The sequence below is a fragment of the Pristiophorus japonicus genome, chromosome 5 (genome assembly GCF_044704955.1).
Source record: "Pristiophorus japonicus isolate sPriJap1 chromosome 5, sPriJap1.hap1, whole genome shotgun sequence".
NCBI lineage: Eukaryota > Metazoa > Chordata > Chondrichthyes > Pristiophoridae > Pristiophorus > Pristiophorus japonicus.
Genome location: NC_091981.1, coordinates 165,170,894 through 165,185,620, shown reverse-complemented (window position 1 = coordinate 165,185,620; position 14,727 = coordinate 165,170,894). Strand labels below are relative to the sequence as shown.

General features: G+C 45.5%; 1 protein-coding gene and 1 long non-coding RNA gene across 3 annotated transcripts in view; one reads left to right on the top strand and one right to left on the bottom strand.

Annotated features, from left to right (window-relative positions):
- Positions 1-14,727, top strand: part of casd1 (CAS1 domain containing 1) — a 200,160-nt gene that overhangs the window by 36,412 nt on the left and 149,021 nt on the right. The gene's annotated exons all lie outside the window — the stretch shown is intronic.
- LOC139264502 (uncharacterized) lies at positions 659-8,373 on the bottom strand. Of its 2 annotated transcripts, none has more exons than XR_011593360.1 (2): positions 8,003-8,373; positions 659-4,267 (listed from the first exon to the last, which is right to left on the bottom strand). It is a non-coding gene; the product is annotated as an uncharacterized lncRNA (long non-coding RNA). The 2 variants fall into 2 exon arrangements; XR_011593359.1 differs by having other exon boundaries at positions 659-4,256.

Sequence of the window (14,727 nt, the reverse complement as noted above, 5' to 3'; positions counted from 1 at the left end):
AAAGGAGGCAGACAAAAAGCAGGAAACTATAGACCAGTTAGGCTAACATCTGTGGTTGAAAACATGTTGGAGTCTTTTTAAAGAAGCAGTAGCAGGAAAAGCATAATCCAGTCAGGCAGCAGCAGCATGGATTTATGAAGGGGAAGTCATGTTTGACAAATTTGCTGGAATTCTTTGAGGATGTAACTAACAGGGTGGATAAAGGGGAACCAGTGGATGTGGTGTATTTGGGTTTCCAGAAGGCATTTGACAAGGTGCCACTTAAAAGGTTACTGCACAAGATAAAAGTTCACGGGGTTGGGGGGTAATATATTAGCATGGATAGAGGATTAGCTAACTAACAGAAAACAGAGTCGGGATAAATGGTTCATTCTCGGGTTGGCAATCAGTAATCAGTGGGGTGCTGTAGGAATCAGTGCTGGGACCCCAATTATTTATAATCTATATCAACGACTTGGATGAAGGGACTGAGTGTCACGTAGCCAAGTTTGCTGATGATACAAAGATGGGAGGAAAAGCAATTTTTGAGGAGGACACAAAAAACCTGCAAAAGGACATATACAGGCTAAGTGAGTGGGCAAAAATTTGGCAGATGGAGTATAATGTTGGAAAGTGTGTGTTAGATCTCTTAATTTCCAATGAAATACGAACTCGATGGTAGTTTTAACTTTTTAATCTCGGCAGAGAGCAACAAATTTCTTGGCTTCAAGCCAGGTCTTTGTTCTTACTGAGACACATGGTCAAAATGGCTGTATTTTATACTTGGATCAATTTACAGAAAAGAACTCGCCGCCTTTGACCTTATTGGCTCAATTGAAAATCTTTTAACGTTTTATTGGCTCGCTACCCAAGGTCCGAAAATGTCAAGTTGATTGATGAGTTAATGCAACATGCTGAGCAGCACGTAGCAGCCTTGACTTGGGGGTCTGTGAATTTTCACAGTCTGTCTAAATGAGCCTGTTTGAATACTCTATCAGTGTGAGGTTATGTACTTTGGCAGAAAAATAGAGCAAGTTATTTAAATGAAGAAAAATTGCATAGTGCTGCAGTACAGCGGACCTGGGGGTACTGGTGCATGAAACACATGTTAGTATGCAGGTCAGCAAGTGAGCAGGAAGGCCAATGGAATCTTGGCCTTTATTGCAAAGGGGATGGAGTATAAAAGCAGGGAAGTCCTGCTACAGTTATACAGGTTATTGGTGAGGCCACACCTGGAATACTGCATACAGTTTTGGTTTCCATATTTAAGAAAGGATATACTTGGTTTGGAGGCTTTGATATGTTCAAAATAAATCCAGAGGACTAATATTGCAAGCTCAAACTGTTGTGACCTTGGTCTCTTTATTCAGACTCCAGAGTGAGGATGCAGCATGGTGAATCCCCTTTTATATCTGCTTGCCCCAGGGTGCACGGGTGACCCTTGGGTCTCCCACAGATGTGCCCTCTAGTGGCAAGTCTTACATTTGGGTAAGGTTTACATACATACATACATATATACATAATATCGCCCCCCCCCCCCTCCCGAAAGTCTTATGTGCACGTTATTTGCAAGTTGAGGTGATCTGGCTCCCCGGGTTGAAGTCCTGACGTGGTGGGTTCATCCGATGGCAAAGTTGATCGTGTTAGTGGCTTGCTGGGGGCCAGGTACATTCACAGTGGTTGCTGGCTATCTGTAGTTCGCATTTTGGTCTTGTCCAAATGCTTTACTCGTTAGCCCGGTACATGGTTTCACAATCAAACGCTCCATTTTCATCACACAAACTCCATTCCCCCCTCCCTTTGTTAAGTCCTATTTCGGGTGGTCAGCTGCATTCGACAACAATCGAGTCAGATACCTTCAATCTTTACATCTTTATTGAAGCAGCTTCGGACCTGTTACCAAACTGCCAGCACAGAGTCTATAGATTCCGAGGCAGGCAGACAAAAGGTCTGCCTATCCTTACAGACGCATCCTTTTTATTCTTACAAACTAGAGGAGGTATGGCCCGCTTCATCAATCACAGTATGTTACTAGGGCTTCATGAATTGACAGCCTGTTTATCTTTAGAACACTTTGTGCTTTTACAAGCGGAATAGCCCAGCTTAATCACACGAAGCAAATGTGCACCTTATCAAGTCATGGCCATAAACCCTTGTTTATCAGTGATGGTCACATAAGCTACTTTATCCCCTACTTTCTCACGGGAAACCAATTCTGTCTTTTCTTATTTTCTTATTGATTCGTAGAACCATTTTATTAACCCTTTCATGATTCTTCCACCTACATTCACATTCCCTCATGTTATCATTCCATGATAAATTCTCATTCATAAATGTTTACTCTCAATTTTGTGCACGGCCCAGTACTCCCTGCCTCAACGTGCTGGCCAGTCACGCGGTTTCAGGAGTCCCGGTTGCTTAGATCAAATTATGCCCCATGTTATTGCTAAGATCAATTTTGTCCCGACCAGTATGTGTGAAATTATACGAATCCAAGGATGGATGTTCACAATTATTCCCCAATCCCAGACCTTTCTCCACCAACTCTGACTTTAAGTCTACATCGATATCTTTTTCCAGTACTTTGATTTTAGTTTGCAGTTGGTGGTAGAGCTTTACGATTGACCCACTCTGAGCCTCAATTCTCGTAATACTTCGGTTAGATGTGGGATAGGGACCTGATTTGGCTCGTCATAATCCTGCAAATGATCGCGGAGCTGATCGGTTACATCAATAACTTCAGGCTTCCGGTGCTTAACCTGTGTGATATGCGCTTGCCCGATCGCGACAGGTCGTAGTGGCGTAAAGCAAAAGTTTGGCTGTGGTATAGGGCACTGCAGGTCATTTGGGTCCCTTGTCTTACTTCTACACAGGTATCCACACTCTGGCAAGAGGTGATGCCCGTGTTTGAGTCGTGAAGACAGGAATAATTGGACTGCTTTGTGAGACAGGACTGTTTAACGGGCACGTCCACTTTTGTGCACCCGAATCCTGTACCATTCCAACACTGTGGGTACCCATTCTTCCCAGACCTTGTGGTGTTTAGGCAGGTGGCTGGGGTGCCTCAGCCATCGGAATATGTGAAGGTACTGTTTTTGGTGGGCGGCGTATCATTGTATCCTCGTATGTAAAGACTGGGATCCATAACCGGGGTTAGGGTAAACAATTCAGTGACCGACATAACAGGGTAGCATACAACAAACTCTGGCGCGAATAAGATCTTATGAGTCCTCAGAAATATATTATGATCGTTCCCCAGTTGCCCTTGCACGTTCCTTTTCCTCCTTTGCCCTGTTACTGATTCCAGGGATTGGTCCTTTGAATCAACTAAGTCATCTTCAGGTTGATCAGGGCAAACAAAGTCCATCTCACATTCCCTGAACCGGCATGGCAAATTCCATCGGTCTTTGCCCTGTAGAGTCACCTGTCGATCAACCTGTGAGAGTATACCCATACGGGATTTTATTTTAGTCATGGTCCATGATTCGAGATCGTCTGGTGTCCTGGTTCCACATTGTACTATATCTCCCATACAGAGGCGGAGAATTTGCTCTCGTGAGCCATCGGTTGGGCAGCTGAGTAGTCGTCCCCCTGTTTTTGTTACTGTTATCAGCAGGATCACGACTCCTAGCAGCAGAGTTCCGTGCATTCTTTCAATCCTGAAAGACAAAAGGGCTTACAAACCGTCATGTTACTATCGTGGCCACCAAGGCCTCATGTTATGCCTAAATACCTAAAAAGCAGGACAAGCAATCATATGATAATTAGATTAATTAAAATTATGGCTTAAAGTTACGGCTAAACGGTTATGGAACGACGGGAACGAACGTATTATGGCACTTCAATTATTAGTCCACGTCTATCTCCACTCCCCCCTTTTGATTACCGCCGGTAATCAATTTGCAATGATGCATGTGCACCCACGCTTCTCTACCTTCCACCTTTACAGCGGTGGGGGTGGTGAGTAAGACCTGAAATGGACCATCCCATCGGGGCTGGAGGTGACGTCGCGTCCAATTTTTGATAAGGACGAAGGATCCGGGCTCGATAGGGGATGATCTGTGAGAAGAGGGACGGTCATCATAAGCGGCGCGAACCTGTGAATGAGAGGCTCGCAATGCCTTAGTTAGGGCTAACACATAGGTAGTCATCTCCTCAGTCATGTGATGAAAGTAAACGGCAACTGGAGAATGGTGGTCCCAAGGGGTGCGAAGAGGTCTGCCGTACACGATCTCGGCCGGGGTGAGACGTGTCGTCCCTGCGGGGGTGGAGCGAATCTGAAAAAGAGCTACAGGTAACAATTTTAACCAAGTCGACCCTGTTTGAAAGGTTAATTTAGCTAACTTGGTTTTAAGAGTCTGGTTGGTTCGCTCGACCAGACCCGCCGCCTGGGGGCGATAGGCACAATGGAGTTGTTGATGTATCCCTAACTGTTAGCACAATTCCTTGTTTACAGCTGCAATAAAATGGGGTCCGTTATCTGAACTAAGATGCCCGGGAACCCCGAAGCGAGGGATAACTTCCTTCAGCAATATCTTAACAACAGTACAGGCTCTATTATCCGTAGTAGGATAAGCTTCAATCCATTTACTAAAAACATCAACAATAACCAACACATATTTATAACACTGACAGCGTGGCAATTCTATATAGTCCATCTGCAAAGTCTCAAAGGGTCCGGCTGGCAAGGGTGTTTTACCTAATAAACATGGTGCCCCCCTTCCAGGATTATGGCGTTGGCAGGTAAGGCAACGAGAAATAATATTCTGCGCAAACATTTGGAGGCTAGGATGCCACCATGTCTGGAGGAGCAGGTCACTAATGGCTTTTGCTCCACAATGAGTGGTGTAATGAACACATTCAATTACCCAAAGGGCCAATTCATCGGACCAACGGGTGTGATCCACAACCCGGAGGCAGTATCATATTTACAATCAAGATTGTTCCAAAGTTGTTTTTGTACAGCAGGAGCGTCCTCCTGTCGGCGAAGTACCTCTTTGATGGTTGGCATTGGCTTTTCAGGGGCCGACAAGCTCGGTTTAGAGCTGGACGTCTGCCTCATCATTCGGGGCACAACAATCTGCTGACTCCTTGCAGCACACTTAGCTGCCTCGTCAGCACGGCGGTTTCCAATATCGATTGGAGAGGAACCGGCAGTATGAGCGGAACATTTAATAACAGCGATTTATCGAGGGAGCAGAAGAGCAAGTAATAGGTCAGACACAAGCTCTTCGTTCGAGATTGGCGTACCGGTTGAAGTTAGGAATCCTCGGTTTTTCCAGAGCTGGCCGAAGTCGTGGACAACCCCAAAGGCGTAACGGGAGTCAGTGTAGATATTGACTCGGAGATCCTCTCCTAAAATACACGCACGGGTGAGGGCAAAATGTTCTGTTTGCTGAGCGGAAAGGGGGACCTGGAAGGCTCCAGACTCGAGAGTCGTTCCTTCTTGACTGACAACAGCATAACCGGAAATGCGGGTTCCTTCCTTGTTGATGGAGGAACTGCCATCAGTGAACATAACGAGGTCAGGGTTTAACAGAGGGGTATCTGAAAGGTCGGAGCGAGGGCTCGTGTCCTCGAGGACTGAGTGCAGACAGTCATGATCTGGCTTAACAACATATTCTGTCTTTACTTTAGTCAGTAGTGAATCTTTTAGCTCAACCGTCGGACCGTCCTTCCAAAAAGCTTTTACTGCTCGAGACATTGCCTGAGTTGTGGCGTCACACCAGTCAAGATTATTGGTCCTTATTGCAGTAGCAACTGTTCCAGGAAGGCAGTTCATTAACATAGAACAAAACTGAGGAGAGGGCTGTCCCCTAGAAAACACCTGGTCTCCTGACTGGGTTCCATATACTTCCTTAAATCTCTCTAAAAATTCCTCGACTGTCTCGCCCTTCTTTGTTCTCATGTCCAAGACTTTGGTAATATCGACAGGTTTTCGCAGAACTACGTGTACAGCATCCAGAAGCATCGTCTCTCTGTTCTCGTTATTCGCGTTCGCTACTTCTAAGGCATCGTGAGTTTGATATCCTAAGGCTTCCTTAAATCTGGTCCATTCAGAACCAGTAAGTACCTGTTGTACCAGAGACCAAAGGGGTCCCTTGAGTCTGCTTGATAGACTCTAATGGTTCGTGACAAAAATTCAATGAACCGTTGAGGACAGGTATTTTTATTCGGGGCACTGGTTAATATGGACATAAGTTTCCAAGCTAACCACAATTGTATCATAGCAGGTGGTGGCACATTCGGGCCCCCATCCACAACAGGCGCTGCTGGTGCCAACGCGCGAGGGTTAGGGACAGTTCTGACGGGCAGCTGTTTCGGCGTGCATTTCTTCAGGGGTCTTGGTGTCTCCCTGTCATTGTCCCTTTCAACATCGTCAACCCATTCCAACTCTGAATCTGTCCCAGTATCTGACCCTGACACTATCACATCATCCTCATCCGTAGGGGTTGATTTCCCCTTTTTCCCTTTACCACTACGTCGTTGATTTCTTTCAAGCCGTTGTAATTTCCTTATTTCTTCAAGTTGACGCCGTCTTTGAACCTGGCTTCTAATCCACTCTGCAACGGATCGACAGAAAACCTCATCATCAGACTTAGTTCCCCAAGACTGTCGTTCTATATTAGACACATTGTCTAAACTGGGATAAATGAGTGTTGCAGCAGCAGTGGCGCCCGGTGTTGGGACATTAGGACCGGGGTAAGGGGGTGGTAGAACTCTCTTCGTCTGTAAATTTGGCACCGGCACATTTACTGCCACAGCCGCGGCAGCCAAGGCATTAACATCGGGTTGTGCCGTAGGACGAGGCGAGGGAGCCCCTGGAGTCATATTCCAATTATCCCATTCATCGTCATCGTCAGCCCCTTGCATGCCAAGACCAGCCATTGAACTACGTAGTTCAGTTAAAGATTCCTTGTTCGTTCTATTTCTCTCTTCCTGTGCACATTCCTTTCTTTAAATTTCCAATGACTTAGGGATTCCCGCATCGGTTAATTTAATTCCTGCCTTGAGAGCATTCTCCTACCAACTCGCCAGAATATTCTTATCTTTTTCATCTTGACAATGTTTGCGCCAGATTTCAATCAATTTCTTACTCTTTTTCCCGATTCCCTTTTTCCAAATTAATTCTTGGGCGCGTTTAATTGTTTCTAAATCACTTGAACCCCCTAATGGCCATATGTCTGAACCTAATTTCTGATTCAAACCTCCCGACAATTGTCTGAGTTGCTCGTTTTTATCTGGGTGTTTATTACCCACGATAAAACTTATCTTAACCTAGGTATTCAACGTTTTGACGGACTCATTAAGTGAGACAATTTCAAATCAGTTATTCCTTTTCTCTCTATTCCTTTTCTCTCTATTCCTTTTCTCTCTATTCCTTTTCTCTCTATTCCTTTTCTCTCTATTCCTTTTCTCTCTATTCCTTTTCTCTTTATTCCTTTTCTCTTCTCTTTTTATTCCTTTTCTCTTCTCTTTTTATTCCTTTTCTCTTCTCTTTTTATTCCTTTTCTCTTCTCTTTTTTTATTCCTTTTCTCTTCTCTTTTTTTATTCCTTTTCTCTTCTCTTTTTTTATTCCTTTTCTCTTTTTTTTTATTCCTTTTCTCTTTTTTTTTATTCCTTTTCTCTTCTCTTTTTTTATTCCTTTTCTCTTCTCTTTTTTTATTCCTTTTCTCTTCTCTTTTTTTTTTTAATTCCTTTTCTCTCTTTTTATTCCTCTCCTCTCTTTTTATTCCTTTTCTCTTTTAACGTTTGACGGACTACTTATGGTAGACAATTTCCAGATCAACCTACACCTTCGTCATTTTAACGGACCACCAACGTGGACAATTCCAAATCTACTCCTTCGTAACTTTAACGGACCACCATCGTGGACAATTCCAAATCTATTTTTTCCTGGGGTAATCTGACAACTGACCACGGGCGATCCCGTCAACAATTAATTGAACAGTGGTGAAAGATCTGCGACCAGAACTTATGACAGGAGGAAAACAAAGTGGCAATTTAACTAAATATACTCACTTTGGGGCCCATTTCCTCTGCCGCATCCTGTCTGTAGGATATCAATGATTCAGCCACTTCCAATCGAGAGTTTTTGGGATCCCACTTCTGACACCAAATGTTAAGTCCTATTTCGGGTGGTCAGCTGCATTCGACAACAATCGAGTCAGATACCTTCAATCTTTACATCTTTATTGAAGCAGCTTCGGACCTGTTACCAAACTGCCAGCACAGAGCCTACAGATTCCGAGGCAGGCAGACAAAAGGTCTGCCTATCCTTACAGACGCATCCTTTTTATTCTTACAAACTAGAGGAGGTATGGCCCGCTTCATCAATCACAGTATGTTACTAGGGCTTCATGAATTGACAGCCTGTTTATCTTTAGAACACTTTGTGCTTTTACGAGCGGAATAGCCCAGCTTAATCACACGAAGCAAATGTGCATCGTATCAAGTCATGGCCATAAACCCTTGTTTATCAGTGATGGTCACATAAGCTACTTTATCCCCTACTTTCTCACGGGAAACCAATTCTGTCTTTTCTTATTTTCTTATTGATTCGTAGAACCATTTTATTAACCCTTTCATGATTCTTCCACCTACATTCACACCTTGGCTAAAGCGGTGCTCGTGGCCCAACTGGGGCCCTGAACATGGTCTACATCACTTATTCTGATGTCACGTGGAGGGGCCGTGGAATAATGGTGCATTCTCTGCTGATGGCATACGGAAGGCTCGGTTCTGAGTGATTCAGTCTGGTGACTGCGTGGCACTCAGGATAGCCGGGTCTGTGAGGCGTCTACTGTGACACGCGTGGTGCTAGGTTTAGTGATTTGGGCTGCCTGATTTGGGCTATTGTCGCTGACCCTGATGTCTGGCAAGCTCAGGATGGCCGCAATGGCCTTGAGACTTTTGGTAGTGGCGGGGCGGGGGGGTGGCCTAGTGGTCCCTGTGGACCTTGGGCCGTAGTATGGGGGCCCCGGACCACCAACTGTGTGTAGCCGCCCTGCCTTTGCAACGTTGGGATGGGTCTTTCGTCTCTGCGACGGATAGGTTGCCGCATCCCGTCTAGCAGTTCAGCTTTGGCAGGCAGTAACATGAGATCCTGGCTAGCCCAGGTCCTAAACCGGGGGGCCGGTAGAGTTGACCCCTCGCTTTCGAGCACTTCCACGACTGCGAGTGAGTCTGCAGGCTGTGCCGTTTCCACCCCGGTGGTGGGCAACAGTAGCCAACTTGAGACCATTAGTGCCGCTCTGTGTCTGACCCGTAGCAGATCATGTTACAGTGCGCAGACAGTTAGATATTCTCGAAGCAACGCATTGATAATGGTGCCTCTGCTCTCCTAAGCTTGTGGGATGAGCAGCTTGTCTGACTTGAGCACATATTGGGACACTCTTTGGTACCTCTCTTTAGTCCCGTGAACACAGGCTGCTACTTTGTTTAACTTATTGGATACACGTTCAATCGTTTGGGGCTCGCCCGCTACTTTTGCTTGCTGCACAACACTCCTGAACCCGTGCGGTAACATCTCACTTGCTACGAATATTTTGTTAGATATACATACAACTGGTTGGGGTTCGCCCGCTACTTTGGCTTGCTGTACAACACACCCGACCCCGTGTGAAAACACAACCCTTGTTACACGTACTTTGTCAGATACATATATGACAGGTTGGTGTTCGCCCGCTACTTTGGCTTGTTGTAAGGTACCCCCAACCCCATATAATGGTACATCATTGGCCGTGAAAGATCGCTCACAAGGGTCACATAATGCACACAATTTATTGGAGCGTAGTGGGTTCCTGGCCTTCATAGTGGCCGCCCCTTTATCTTTGCCCCAAACTCAGTCGTCTTCCTTACTGGGCAACACATTCCTCCGTTCCGTTGCGGCGACCTCCCGTGGTCTGGATGCCTTCTCGTCCCAAGCCCGTGATGCCGACTGCCGTGATCTTCCTCCCCAGGTATTTTGCCTCTGACATCGGGAAGACTCATTCAGATCGTTTCGGCCGGAGTCCCACTCTGCATGGTCAACCTGGAGCCTCTTCCATCGTCGCAAAGAGATCGTCTGCTTCAGGTAGTGGGTACCGTGCCTGTACCGCTGCTCGGTTGAACTTTACCTCCTTGTGGTCGTGATGAGCGGCCTGTGACTCGGGGATCTGCAAAAGGATCTACATTTCGATGCCTGGTTCAGCTGAAGGTGGGGGCTTGCTCAGCCTTTGAGAAGGGAAACTTTGTTCGCCGGAGAAGGTACGCAGAGGTCTTCCCAGTTCCATCGAATCTTTCCCATCCACCTCTTGCCAAGCAGCGTTGGCCCATCACCTGAAACAATCCACAGTGGTAAATCGTGCACCGCTCCCTCATGGAATACACTTATGTCTGCACTACCAATAACTGGTATCAGTTCCTTGGTCTAGGTGCGCAGTTTTGCCTGAATCGGGATCAGCTTGGGTCGCTGTGATTTGTCACCCCACAGCCTCTCGAATGCCTTCTGGCTGATTGACTAACCCCCGTGTCTAGTTCCATGGAGATTGGAGTGTCATTAAGTTCAACTTTTAACATTATCGGAGGGCTTTTGGTGGTGAAGGTGTGTATCCCATATATTTCCTCTTTGTCCTCAGGTTCAGTTGCCTCTCCTGCTTGTTCATCGTGATTCTCGCTGGATCAGTTGTCCTCTCCTGACTCTGCCACGTGGTGAGTCAGAGATCGTTTGCACATTCGCTGGAGGTGCTCCATTGTTCCACAGCCCTTGCACACATAGGGCTTGAATTGACATTGATGATCTCAATGAATGCCCCCGCAGTGCCAACATGGTGCAAATGGATACGCATTCACATCCCACGGCGGACTCGTGAGTCACTCTAGGCCTAGGTCTGGCCTCTGCAATCGTGTGGGCTGTGCCGTTCTGCCTACTGAAAACATTTTGTGCCCGGTGCTTGCTGGTGAGCTTCGATTCTGTCAAGATATCTGTTTGGTGTTATCACTCATGGATATGAAGGCTTGGGCTATCGTGATGGCCTTGCTCAGATCTAGGGATTCGGCAGACAGCAGTTTGCGAAGGATGACCTCGTGGCCAATTCCAAGCACGAAAAAGTCCCGCAACATTTCCCCCGAAGATCCTGCAAAGTTGCACCGCCCCACAAAGCATCTTAGGTCGACGACAAAACGCGCCACATTCTGGCCCTCGGAGCGACGATGCGTACAAAAGTGGTACCTGGCCATCAGGATACTCTCCTTTGGCTTGAGGTGTTCCTTAGCCAGCGTACTCAGCTCTGTGTAAGATTTGTCTGTTAGTTTGACTAGTGCCAGCAAATTTTTAAGGAGGCCATATACCGATGACCCACATACGGTGAGGAGAATCGTCCTGCACTTGATCTCTGATCCAGCCGTGTCCAATTTGTTGGCCACAAAGTACTGGTCGAGGCGCTCAACGAAGGCTTCCCAATCATCACCCTCAACAAATCCCTCAAGAATACCAACGGCAGCCATTACCGTGTGAAAGTTTGTGATCTGTTACTTGTTGCCAATTTGTTATGTTCAGAATAAATCCACAGGACTATATCGCAAGCTCAAACTGTTGTTACCTTGATCTCTTTTTTCAGATTCCAGTGAGGATGCAGCATGGTGAATCTCTTTTTATACCTGCTTGCCCCAGGGTGCACAGGTGACCCTTAGGTCTCCCACAGGTGTGCCCTCTAGTGGCAAGTCTTGCATATTTGGGTAAGGTTTACATACATAACGGAGGCAGTTCAGAGAAGGTTCACTAGGTTGATTCCAGAGATGAGGGCGTTGACATGAGGAAAGGTTGAGTAGGTTGGGCCTCTACTCATTGGAATTCAGAAGAATGAGAGGTGATCTTATCGAAACGTACAAGATTATGAGGGGGCTTGACAAGGTGGATGCAGAGAGGATGTTTCCACTGATGGGGGAAGACAAGAACTAGGGGGCTTAATCTTAGAATAAGGGGTCACCCACTTAAAACTGAGATGAGGAGGAATTTCTTCTCTTGGAGGGTTGTAAATCTGTGGAATTCACTGCTTCAGTGCTGTGGAAGCTGGGTCATTAAATAAATTTAAGACCGAGATAGTCAGTTTCTTAACCGATAAGAGAATATAAGGGGTTATGGGGGGTGGGCAGGGAAGTGGACCCAAGTCCATAATTGGATCAGCCATGATCGTATTAAATGGCCCACTCCTGCTATTTCTTATGTTCTTGTCCTTTTTATAATATGTACGCAGTCGTGTGGTCTGACGAAAGTTCGATACAGGTTTAGCATAACCTTGCTACTTTTCAATTCTATCCCGCTAGAAATAAACCTTAGTGCATAGTTTGCTTTTTTTAATGGCCTTGCTAACCTGTGTCGCAACTTTTAGCGATGTGTATTTGTACTCCGAGATCCCTTTGTTATTCTATCTCACTTAGACTCGCACCCTCCAAGTAATAAGTGACCTCCTTATTCTTCCTACCAAAATGTAATGCCTCACATTTATGTGTTGAACTTAATTTGCCAATTATATACGCATTCTGCAAGTTTATTAATGTCCTCCTGTAATTTGTCAGTGTTCCTCAGCATTGACCATCCGCCCAATTTGATGTCATCTGCAAATTTAGAAATTGTGTTTTTGATTCCAAAGTCTAAATCGTTAATGTAAATTGTGAACAACAGTGGTCCCAGCATTATCCTTGTGGAGCACCGCTACCCACCTTCTGCCACTGTGAATAGCTACCGTTTGCCCCTACTCTGCTTTCTGTCTTGAAGCCAGCTAACCTTTCCATTCTGCTACTTGCCCCCTGACTCCACATTCTCTGACCTTGTTAATCAGTCTATTATGGGGTATCTTATCGAAGGCCTTTTGAAAATCTAGATAAATTACATCTACTGCATTACCATTGTCGACTCTCTGTTACCTCTTCAAAAAATCCAATGAGGTTGTTCAAGCAAGACTTTCCCTTTTGAAATCCATGCTGACAATTCATCATTATATTTTTGGTTTTTAAATGTTCTGTTTTCTCCTTTTGCAGGGATTCTATTAATTTTCCTACCACCAATGTTAAGCTGGCTGGTCTATAATGACTTGAACATGTTCTATCCCCAATCTTGAATATAGGTATTACATTAGCTGTAGAGGCATATAAATTGGCCAGAAAAAGCAACAAACCTGAGGACTGGGAGAAATTTAGAATTCTGCAGAGGAGGACAAAGGGTTTAATTAAGAGGGGGAAAATAGAGTACGAGAAGAAGCTTGTCGGGAACATAAAAACTGACTGCAAAAGCTTCTATAAATATGTGAAGAGAATAAGATTAGTGAAGACAAACATAGGTCCCTTGCAGTTTGATTCAGGTGAAATTATAATGGGGAATGGGGGTACTGAAGTTGCATGTTCAGCCATGAACTCATTGAATGGTGGTGCAGGCTCGAAGGGCTGAATGGCCTACTCCTGCACCTATTTTCTATGTTGCTATGTTTCTATGGAACAAAGAAATGGCAGAACAAATACTTTGGTTCTGTCTTCACGAAGGAAGACACAAATAATCTTCCGGAAGTACTAGGGGACTGAGGGTCCAGTGAGAAGGAAGAACTGAAGGATATCATTATTAGGCAGGAAATTATGTTAGGAAAATTGATGGGATTGAAGGCCGATAAATCCCCGGGGCCTGATAGTTTGCATCCCAGAGTACTTAAGGAAGTGGCCCTATAAATAGTGGACACATTGGTGATCATTTTCCAACAGTCTATCGACTCTGGATCAGTTCCTATGGACTAGAGGGTAGCTAATGTAACACCACTTTTTAAAAAAGGCGGGAGAGAGAAAACGGGTAATTATAGACCGGTTAGCCTGACATCAGTAGTGGGAAAAATGTTGGAATCAATTATTAAGGATGAAATAGCAGCGCATTTGGAAAGCAGTGACAGGATCGGTCCAAGTCAGCATGGATTTATGAAGGGGAAACCATGCTTGACAAATCTTCTGGAATTTTTTGAGGATGTAACTGGTAGAGTGGACAAGGGAGAACCAGTGGATGTGGTGTATTTGGACTTTCAAAAGGCTTTTAACAAGGTCCCACACAAGAGATTGGTGTGCAAAATCAAAGAACATGGAGTGGAGTGCTGCAGGGCTCGGTGCTAGGACCCATTTCTTTACAATATACATCAATGATTCAGATGAAGGAATTGAGTGTAATATCTCCAAGTTTGCAGATGACACTAAACTGGCGGTGTGAGCTGTGAGGGGGATGCTAGGAGACTGCAGGGTGACTTGGACAGGTTAGGCGAGTGGGCAAATGCATGGCAGATGCAGTATGATGTGGATAAATGTGAAGTTATCCACTTTGGGGGCAACAACACGAAGAAAGAATATTATTTGAATGGTGGCAGATTAGGAAAAGGGGAGGTGCATCATGGTTCATCAGTCATTGAAAGTTGGCATACAGGTACAGCAGGCGGTGCAGCGAAGGTTCACCAGACTGATTCCTGGGATGGCTGGACTGACATATAAGGAGAGACTGAATCAACTGGGCCTTTATACACTGGAGTTTAGAAGGATGAGAGGGGATCTCATAGAAACATATAAGATTCTGACGGGACTGGACAGGTTAGATGCGGATAGAATGTTCCCGCTGTTGGGGAAGTCCAGAACCGGGGATACAGTTTTAGGATAAGGTGAAGGCCATTTCGGACTGAGATGAGGAGAAACTTCTTCACTCAGAATTGTTAACCTGTGGAATTCCCTGTCGCAGAGAGTTGTTG